Source organism: Aquarana catesbeiana, linkage group LG01, assembly GCF_042186555.1.
Source record: "Aquarana catesbeiana isolate 2022-GZ linkage group LG01, ASM4218655v1, whole genome shotgun sequence".
Taxonomy (NCBI): domain Eukaryota; kingdom Metazoa; phylum Chordata; class Amphibia; order Anura; family Ranidae; genus Aquarana; species Aquarana catesbeiana.
The window spans coordinates 752,245,374-752,256,789 of NC_133324.1; positions in this window are offsets into that span (position 1 = coordinate 752,245,374).

Below are 11,416 nucleotides of genomic sequence, written 5' to 3' on the forward strand. Positions count from 1 at the left end.
TTATTTATATTATTATATAGTAGTGGTTTTATCAATATTATTATTCAATAAGTAAAGCAACAATTATTAATCTTTAATAATGTATACTGTGTTTTCCAGATTTAGAAAGTCTTCATTTTTAAGTGTTGAACTTTAAATGACCTCTGCTTTATGACAAGTGCTTGTAAACAGGTGTTCTCGAAAATGTATTAAGATAGTCTACTGGATGAAAGTTCATTAGAATAGATTCAAGTTATGTAGAATTGTCTCAGACAGATAAGAAAACAGGTGGTTAAAATAATTAGGTGGAATACAGGAAAGTTATGTACAGAACATTAATTAAGTTTGACAGGGTCAAACAAAGGTCTGCTTGTGCCCTCATTAAAACTGTTAAAATACATGCATATAGTGAAACATATAAAACATCTGGTGGGGTTATTGAAAGTTAATTGTCTCAAAGTTGTAAATCTGCAAATCCTTGAAGCTAGTTAAATCTTATCAAGATAAGGAGAGTTTGATAACACAGCTGGGTGCCAGACTGTCTCTATACAGGTGTTTTTAATTGGACAAAAACAGTTATAAATCAGTTTAATGAACATATAGGAATTTTGGGAATAATTAAGTTTATCTGGTTGTAGAACAGGTGTCAGATTTATGGTTGGTTACTTTGACGTAGACCTTAGCGACCAATCATATGTAAGACAGATAGTTGAGATAAGACTTGTAAAAGAGTATATAAATGCAAGCTCTGCAATTGTTAGTCGGACAAGTCAGATAGGAGCTCATAAGGCTGAACTCTATGTATGCTGCCCTATTGCACGGGTCATAGAGGTCAGAACCAATGGGCAAGTATCTGTCCTAACTTGTCCCCTCGGACAAGTCAGATAGGAGCTCATAAGGCTGAACTCTATGTATGCTGCCCTATTGCACGGGTCATAGAGGTCAGAACCAATGGGCAAGTATCTGTCCTAACTTGTCCCCTCGGACAAGTCAGATAGGAGCTCATAAGGCTGAACTCTATGTATGCTGCCCTATTGCACGGGTCATAGAGGTCAGAACCAATGGGCAAGTATCTGTCCTAACTTGTCCCCTCGGACAAGTCAGATAGGAGCTCATAAGGCTGAACTCTATGTATGCTGCCCTATTGCACGGGTCATAGAGGTCAGAACCAATGGGCAAGTATCTGTCCTAACTTGTCTCCTCGTACGAGTCAGAGAAGACTTCTTAACTTGTTCCAGAAGTGTGGTCTCAGGTGAATTTCCCTCAAGAACTTGGTCGAGCTGGAACCCAGAACTCTGTGAGGGGACCAGACCACTGGTCGATCGACTGGTCCCTATCAGGTGACGGGTTACCAAGAATTGGCAGTAAAGACCCATTCTGGTTCAAGGTGAGAACACTTCACAATCGCTTCAATTTGGTTAGAGGATAAGAATATTTATATCTAATATGCTTGCATTGTAAGAAACTGTATAAATTAGACCTGTATATTGTAATATTTTGAACATAAACCTGTATGTTATCAGCTGTTAATAAACCTGCATTGCTTAAGTTCTGCCTGGTTCGATACTTTACTATTCTACTTCACCTTTCAAAGACATGCTGGTAGGTTATAGTTTGAGTCTAAATTGGCCCTAATATATGGATGAATGTGAGTTAGGGACTTTATATTGTAAGTTCCCTGAGGGCAGGGACCGATGTAAATGTATATTGTAAAGCGCTGTGTAAATTGATGGCGCTTGTTGACTTATGAGTTTATGTGAAATCTCCATTAATAGCTGTGAAATATTGTAGGAATATATTACATTTAGCTTGTATCTATGCAGGTCAGAACATATTAATCTTCACATATATCTCCAGACAAGTCGGTGCCCAGGCTTTTGTGTACAAACAATGGGTTTCAAACCTCATTGTGGTACACAAACTCATTTCAAAGATCCGCCGGACCAAGTATGCCGTAAAGTCCAATCGTGTGTACGTGGCATTAGGCAGACTTCTGGGAATATTGATGAGCCAATCACACAAGCAGGAAATTATGTTTCTGGGGTGTGGTCAGTACACATTCGGTGTACAGAACAACTCCAGGTAGCCATATTGCATTGCATTTTCATAAAATTACAGCAGCTACAATATGACTTGTGTCTTAATTGTGGACGTTATATTATTTTTTCTTTATTAGCTATTTTTTTACTCCACAAAAGTGGAGTTACCCTTTAAATAGGAGCTCCAGGCTCCCCCCCAAAAAATTAAAAGTCAGTAGCTACAAATACCGTAGCTGCTGACTTTTAACCACTTACCAACTCCTGTACATATACGTCGGCACTTTGAAGATGGATATCTCGGTAACGGCAGCAGTTGCTGCCACAACCGAGGTATCCATCTTTTCAGGAGCCGGTCGCGTTTACGATAATAGTGGTCTCTGCAGCGTATTCGCCACAAGATCACCGTTATCGGCGGCAGGAGAGGTGCCATCCCCCTCTCGCGCCCTCTGCCGATATCGACGGCTCCGGTAAGCGGCGGAGGGCGTGGAAGAGCGGTGGGTGGCACCTCTCCCACCGCCGATAACGGTGATCTCGTGGCGAGTCCGCTGCAGAGACCACTATTATCGTAAACACGACCGGCTCCTGAAAAGGGACCTGTCTTGTCTGTGGTATGGAAACGAGTGAGGGGAAGATGGCCCCCACTCGTCTCCATACCATAGGAGGGCGGAAGCGACGTCATAACGTCAGCTCTGCCCATACATCTTAAAGGGCCATTTTTTTGTTGCCATTTTTTCAAATGACAATTTTTTTTTTTTTTTTTTTGCATTTATGTCCAAATGTGAGATCTGAGGACTTTTTGACGACCCCAGATCTCATATTTAAGAGGACCTGTCATGCTTTTTTTCTATTACAAGGGATGTTTACATTTCTTGTAATAGGAATAAAAGTGATCCAAATTTTTTTTTTAAAAAAAACAGTGAAAAAATAAATCAAATAAAGTAAAATAAATAAGAAAAATTTTTTTTTTTTTTAAAGCACCCCATCCCGACGAGCTCGTGCGCATAAGCGAACGCATACGTGAGTAGCGCCCGCATATGAAAACAGTGGTCAAACCACACATGTGAGGTATTGCTGCGACCAGTAGAGCGAGAGCAATAATTCTAGCCCTAGACCTCCTCTGTAACTCAAAACATGCAACCTGTAGAATTTTTTAAACGTCGCCTATGGAGATTTTTAAGGGTATAAGTTTGACGCCATTCCACGAGCAGGCGCAATTTTGAAGCGTGACATGTTGGGTATCAATTTACTTGGCGTAACATTATCTTTCACAATATAAAAAAAATTGGGCTAACTTTACTGTTGTCTTATTTTTTATTCAAAAAAGTAAATTTTTTCCAAAAAAAGTGCGCTTATAAGCTTATAATACGGTGCGAAAAAAAGTATTGCAATGACCGCCATTTTATTCTCCAGGGTGTTAGAAAAAAAAAAACAATGTATAATGTTTGGGGGTTCTAAGTAATTTTCTAGCAAAAAGAACTGTTTTAAACTTGTAAACACCCAAATCTCAAAACAAGACTGGTCCTTAAGTGGTTTATTAGGGCACTTACCTGTCCAGGAATCCAGCGGTGTCCTCACACGAGCCAATTTTTCAATCAGCTATCGGGTGCTGATGCCGCCATCATGAGAATGGGAAACAGGCCCTGTAGCCTTCACAGCCGGTTTCCTACTGCGCATGCTCACTGCACTTTGTGAATGGGCTGGCTGCGGGGGGGGGGGGGTATAAACCTCCGGCTCAGTTCGCTTTCCCCCTTTCCCCCAGTGCCAAATGTGGCAGTGGAGGGGGGGGGAGGCAGACAAGCAGTGCTTCCCCTTTGGGGGAGCTCTGCTTTTATTTTCTATCCTATTGCTGAGCTGCATGCAGGCAGCCCCTATTAGTGAATGGAGACACATCGGCAGTATGGACTCACCCGCACTGCTGAGTTTGACAGGGACGGGTGCACAGCCCTGGATGTAACAGCTCTGCATCAGGGTCTGTGCAACCGTCCCTGTCAAACTCAGCTGTGCAGATGAGTCCATACTGCCGATGTGTCTCCATTCACTAATAGGGGCTGCCTGCATGCAGCTCAGCAATAGGACAGAAATGTAACCAAAGGGCTCCTCACACTGTATGGGGCTGAGCGTCCATTTGATTGAGCTAGTAAAAACAGAATATACATACACTCCCTAATATAGTGTGTAAGAGGCAGTAAAACAAACACAGGCTATGACATTCTTAGAAAGTCAGTATGTAAGCAGTTACATAGAACGCAGATAACATGAGAACAGCTTTTACATTATTTCATTATTTCCATGTGCTGAGTGTGCTTTGTAAAGAGCATTAGAGGAAAGTCTGTGTGGCGTGAGGATAATATCCCTATTTATAGAACTAAATCTGCCAGGCCTTTCACAATTTCCACAACAAAGGCTACCTTACATGTTTACCCGATCAAAATGTTCACATAAATATATATTGCATATCATTCTAACAGATACGTAGTGCTAGGAATTTTTAAATAACTTGTGAGCACAAAAATTAATTCTGAGCACTGTAAAGTTCTGTAAAAACAGAGTCTTCTTATGCATTATTTAACCACTTCAGCTCCGGAAGGTTTTACCCCCTTCCTGACTGGGACTTTTTTTGTGATACGGCACTGCGTTGCTTTAACTGAAAACTGCGTGGTCATGCGACGCTGTACCCAAATACAGATGGCCTTTTTTTCCCCCACAAAATAGAACTTTCTTTTGGTGGTATTTGATCACCTCTGTGGTTTTTATTTTTTGCGCTATAAACAAAAAAAGACAATTTTGAAAAAAAAAAACAATATTTTTTACTTTCTGCTATAAAACATTCCCAATAAAAAGTTTTTAAAAATCTAATTTCTTTATCAGTTTAGGCCAATATGTATTCTGCTACATATTTTTGGTAAAAAAAAAATCATTACTAGTAATGACAGCGATCAGCAATTTTTAGCAGGACTGAGACACTGCGGTGGAGAATTCTGACACTAAGTGACACTTTTTGGGGACCACTGACACCAATACAGTGATCAGTGCTAAAAAAAAATGCACTGTCTCTGTATGAATGAAACTGGCAGTGCAGGGGTTAACACCAGGGGCGATCAAGGGGTTAAGTGTGCTTCTAGGGAGGGCTTTCCAACTGTGTGGGGGACGGATGCACTTGAGGAATAGAGAGATCCATGTTTCAGCTTTGTTGAAAAACAAGATCTCTCTTTTACTCTGACAGAACAGCAGTCTGCCTTGTTTACATAGGTTCTCCCTTTCCTCCGAACGATCGGCGGGTCCCAGTGGCCATCGCGGTCACCGGACCCGCTGACTGGCTCCCACTGTGTCCAATCACAGCGGGAGTGGCGATCCGGCGGTGCGCCCGCGCTCCCCCTGAATCGCGTGCATAAAATCCCATACCTGTACATAATTTTGCACAGCCGGCCCGCCCTGCCGCAATATATATGCGGTGGGCGGTCCGGAACTGGTTAAAGGAGATATATGGTCACAGGATACACTTTAATTTTATAACATCAGCATTGTAATAACAATACAAACTAAAATTACTATTGACAATCCAGTATTAACGTTTCAGAAAAATCTCCTTTCGTGTTGTGATTACTGCCTGTCTGCTGGCCATCCCTTTCCACAACTTCCTGAATTCCCTTTATGCTTTGCAGCTTTTCCTCTGCAGTTTCCAAGGACTATATCTCCCATGATACCTTGCTCCCTGCAAGCCATGATTCCTGTACTGACTCCGCCTCCTGAAACTCCTCCTCTCATACTCTCTGTATATCAGAAGGCAGGCTCTGTGAAATGTGTGACACAATAGAATTTAAGGAAGGAAACATATGGGTTTTCAAACATTACAATTGTTCAGATTAATAGGAGTAGGCTAGAAATATTTGCAATACAATGTGGAAATGAATGTATGACTTACAATTTTGACCATATATACACTTTAACACGTTGCATTGATGTGCAGGTTTCTTTCCATAACCGGTTCCCGACTGGCTCACGTGTATTTACGGGGGCAGAATGGCTCCCCTGCACGAAACTCCGTACGGGGTTCCTTTAAGAGCCACCAGAGGAGGCGCGCGCACGCTCACTGCAGGACGGAGGGCCCAATGCACGTGGCTGGTAGTCGCGATCTACGCTGGCCACGCTCGATCTCATGCACGAGCGCCAGCACGGGGATTTGTGTGTGTAAAAACACAAATCCCTGTGCTGTCAAAGGAGAGGAGACATGTCGTTTGTTCCTAGAAAGTAGGAATAGCGATATGCCTCCTCTCCTTCTCAGTCCTATCCCCATACAGTTAGAACACACATTTAATCCCTTGATTGCCCCCTAGTGTTAACCCTTTCCCTACCAGTGTCATTTACACAGTAATCAGTGCATTTTTATAGCACTGATCGCTGTATAATTGTCAGTGGTCACAAAAATGTGTCAAAAGCATCTGATCTGTCTGTTGCAATACCGCTAAAAATCGCAGATCACCGCCATTACTAGTAAAAAAAAAAATAAAAAAATAAAAATGCCATAAATCTTTCCCATAGTTGACGCTATAACTTTTGCGCAAACCAATCAATATACACTTATTGCGATTTTTTTACCAAAAATATGTAGAAGAATACATATTGGCCTAAACCAGGGATCCTCAAACTACAGCCCTCCAGCTGTTGCGGAACTACACATCCGATGAGGCATTGTAAAACTCTGACATTCACAGACATGGCTAGGCATGATGGGAATTGTAGTTCTTGAACAACTGGAGGGCCATAATTTGAAGACCCTTGGCCTAAACTGATGAAGAAATTTGTTTTTTAAAAACATTTTTAGGGATATTTATTATAACAAGAAGTAAAAAATATAGTTTTTTTTTCAAAATTGTCGCTATTTTTTTTGTGTATAGAGCAAAAAATAAAAACCGCAGAGGTGATCAAATAGCACCAAAAGAAAGCTCTATTTGTAGGGAAAAAAGGATACAAATTTTGTTTGGGTACAGCATTGCATGGCCGCGCAATTGTCAGTTAAAGCGATGCAGTGCCAAATTGTAAAAAGTGCTCTGGTTAGGAAGGGAGTAAAACCTTCCGGGGCTGAAGTGGTTAAAGGATAAGTTCACTTTTCATAACATGTTAAATGTTACACCCATATTTGTGTTGTAACATGCCCTGGCACCCACACCTCCCACTCCCCCGCTGTGACAGCTAGCGGTGATCTACAGTGCTCTGTGAATGGAAAGCTACAAGGTCCGGCGGACTTTGCGCCTGTCGGCTTGTAGTTTGCGGTGAACTACTACGGTGCTAAGAGCACCCTGGTAGTTCATTCATTCTTCCTGTCAGAATGTATCAGCTTGCTCGTACATGGTACAAGCAAGCTGATACACTGACAGGTCTGCAGGAGACCTGCATGGCATCAGCAATCTGCTGATCGTGAGTGCAATGCTTTTCAGGCTCCAAAAACAAAAATAATATATGCACATTTTTTCACCTGCAAGAAAATGTGCATTTATTATTTTTTGTCAAAAGGTTGAACTTATCCTTTAAATTGGAATTTCACCCTTACCCACTCATCTGCCATATTTGGAACTCTTTTTTTTGGGAGGGGGCAAGTTTCTAATTTTGACAGGTACTGCTCCCAGTTCTCTCTCCCCCTTCCTGCCCACAGCCTTCTGGGACATGTTATAGGTCCCAGAAGGCTGCATGACATTCACAAAGTGCAGTGAGGCTCGCACATGCGCAGTGGGCAGCTGGCTGTGACGCTGCAAAGCGTCACAGCCGGTTGCCCACAGTTAACATACCAGCGCCGGGGACCCGAAGATAGGTGAAGAACCGGCCTGGGTGAGAACGGAGCTGGATCCTTGGACAGGTAAGTGTCTTTTTATTAAACTTTGAATTTTTGACTTTGAATTTTTGCAGAACAGATTGAAGAACCGCATTAATGTGTAGCACATTGTGCTGTGTTGTAGGATGCTGTGCTGTATTGGTGAGAACTAGGCTTATTGGAAACTAATAATTTTAACTTGTCATTGTGTTGGTAAGTCTTTCATGATGTGCTACTATGAGTGGAGCTCCTAGCTGGAGCCTCATTGTCAATAACGCAGTGTTAAGCAATGCAGTCCAATGCACATGGTGTGAATAGGCCCTAAATGAATTAGGAACAGGCTTGCCTTGACATGTGTATATCCCTATATAGCGGTCTTTGCAGCTTGGAGGGTGGTAAAACATACCTCAGTCACCTGTTTTCACTGTTTCTCCAAATGCAAGTGTAAACTAGACCTTACAAAGGTCTCATTTGTTATTTAGCCAATCAAGGTTAAAGTGAATAAACTGAATCATGTCAAATTGAGTTTTATCATTATGAATAAGCCTGACACCAGATTCATTGGAAGAAAATGACAACAAAACACATCCAGATTAAATATAGCTTATGCTATGTTTATGAAATGGATTATTCATTGCTTAATAATAAGATACTAGGCTGTTTGTGTAAACCGCTATAAAAAATATTGTAGTCTTATGTAGTTAATCATTGTAGTTATGGTATTATTCAGTCTTATAATGTAGGAAGACGTATAATGTGAATCACGATATTAAATTCCAACACCTCTTAGTATTGTGAAATGAAGCAGCATTCTTCTAAAAAAAAAAGCATGGATAGGGGATATTACTGCTCTAACTCAATTAGTGAAGAAAAATGAACAGCTGCTACATAAGAATATGACAAAAATTCAATGCAAATGATCAGTGAAAAATATAGCACTAAAAATATAAAACAATAAACATTTAACAATATATCAAGTATTGTATGTAAATAATAAAAACTTTGTGATAAAAATCAATCTCAAATATAATGACTATAAAACAGAACATGTATATAATGAATAGAAACACAGATGAGGGAGTCCCAAAGGTGAAACAATCCTATGGTAAACATATATGGAGTACACCACAAAAAGTTGTTGCTCAGAAGTGGGGTACAAAGGCCTTAGCAGGCATGTAGAGCATCAAGGATAGTGTGTCCTCCATCCAAGATAAGGGGTATACACTCTTACCGGAAATAGTGGACTCCAATGTCAGCAACAACAAGTCAATCAAGTGAGGATAGCCCCATCAGCAGTTTTCCGAAAAGATCCAGGGAATCCAAAGAGCTCCAAGAACAAATCCAAGGAATTGTGCAGGCAGAGGCGGCTCTAGGCTTTGTGAGGCCTTAGGCAAAACTTACACACGAAGCCCCAATCACGACTATAATCGGAAAAAAATGTGAAAATGGCTGCAGAAGGATGCATGGATTTATCACACAGTTCATCAGCACCACTTCCAGGGCACCCTCCTCACCCATCAGACATATGCAGCCAATATAACATCTGGGACCCAGCAAGGTGGCAACCCTTCTAAGAATTTCACGTGCCTTGGGAGAATGGAGAGGGGGTGTCACTGAGTCATTCCACATCCACAGAGGAAGAAGAGTAGGGGGATCCCAGCACAGAGAGAGAGGGAAGAGAGAGAGAGCAGGGGGAGAGAGGGGGAGGAGGAGGGAGAGAGAGGAGGGGGAGAGAGGGAGGGGGAGGGAGAGGAGGGGCAGAGAGGGAGGGGGAGGGGGAGGGGGCAGAGAGGGGGAGGGAGAGAGAGGAGGGGGAGAGAGGGGGCAGAAAGGGAGGGGGGAGGGAGAGGGAGGAGGAGGAGAGAGGGAGGGAGAGAGAGGAGGGGCAGAGGGAGGGGGAGAGAGGGGGTAGAAAGGGAGGGGGAGAGAAGGGGCAGAGAGAGAGAGAAGGGGGAAAGAGGGGGCAGAGAGGGAGGGGGGGGGGGGGAGGGCGAGAGAAGGGGGAGGGTGAGTGAGAGGGGGAGAGAGGAGGAGGGAGGGGGAGAGAGAGGAGGAGGGAGAAGGGTAAGCAAAACGGGAGAGAGAAGGTGAGCGAAAAGGGGGAGAGAGAGGGGGAGTGAGGGAGAAGGGAAGGAGGGAGAAGGGAAGGAGGGAGGGAGCATTGGGAAGGGGTGGTGAGATCGAGAAAGAGATGGGGGTGACAGAGAGGGAGGTGAGAAAGAGAGGGGGTGAGGGAGAGAGAGTTGTTACGGAAGGAAGCGTCGTGACGTCACCCGTGGCCATCTCGCATCCTTTGTTTATACACATGCTCAGCATTTGGCACTAGATTAGTGCCATGTTTGTAAGTTTTATTCCTTTTTCTTATCAATAAATGTTTATCTAGCGGAAAGCACTATGTTGTGTCCCTTTTTGCTTACATGATCCATGTGCCTTGGGAGTCACTCACGCTGCATAGTCATTGCATTTTTCCTGTATCCAGACTGGTCGGGATTTGCTGTTTACCATCCATATTTACCTGTAAGGGAAGGTGTATCTGACCCTCTGTAATTAAAGGGTCCCTGTGCTCAGGTGAGAGGCCATCTTTATTATTGGTGGAGGGGTCACATATACCCATGGAGTTATCTGCATGCTGTATCATCACTGAAGATCACATGGATACTGTTTGACTGTCTGATTTACGGACTTGATTTCAGTGCTGCACCATACATTTCTTTCAGGGATTTTTGATTATTGACCCTGGTGTTCAGCCGCTATTTGCTATAGTTCATGTACATACTTGCTCTGATTTGACTTTTATTATCTACACAGGGAGGCTGCACAGGCACTCCCTTTCTCTCTGGAATCGACCAGGCAGTGTCAGGATATTGGAGGCAGAGCTCCTTCCTCTTCACAGTCATGGGGCAGCTGAGCTGGATAGTTTCAGCCCCCCGCCCCCGACTGCTGAACCGAATAGAATGCAGGTGTGGAGAGGTCGGGTGAGCGGAGCGGGCTAAAGAAGCAGCTCAGCTGCGGGTCCCACATGGACATGCTGCCCACACGCCTTGTGGAGATGGCACCTGGAGCTGGGTGCTGTCATCCTGCAGCCACCTAGAGGCCTCTACTATCCCGCTCCCTACACCTGCTGCCACTGGACCGGGACGATCCATGATGATTCCAGTTTTGGCCCAGGGCCCTTGGGCAGTACCCAGCCGGAGTAGAAGGAGCCGCCGGCGCCAACATCAGTATTGATCACAGGCAAATTAGGCAGCCGCGAGGCCCCTGTAAGTGCGAGGCCTTAGGCGACCGCCTAATGTGCCTAATTAAGGAGCCACCTCTGTGTGCAGGTAACCATGGGGCTAGAACTCAGATGTTAAGCAGCAAGACTGGAAAGCCAAAAACTCTCATCTGAAGGGATCTGATTACAAGATCACATTGTTGAGTCATCAAAAAGTTCACATTCTTCACTTCTTTCAAAAGTGGTAGCGACTTCTAAAAAAAAAAAAAGCAGCTGGTATCTTTTTTGCCAACTTTAATTCAGTGGTGTCTTCCCATCATCTTCTTGACTGTGGGAGTCATAGCTGCATTGATAGAAGGCGAGCAGAGGCATGACATA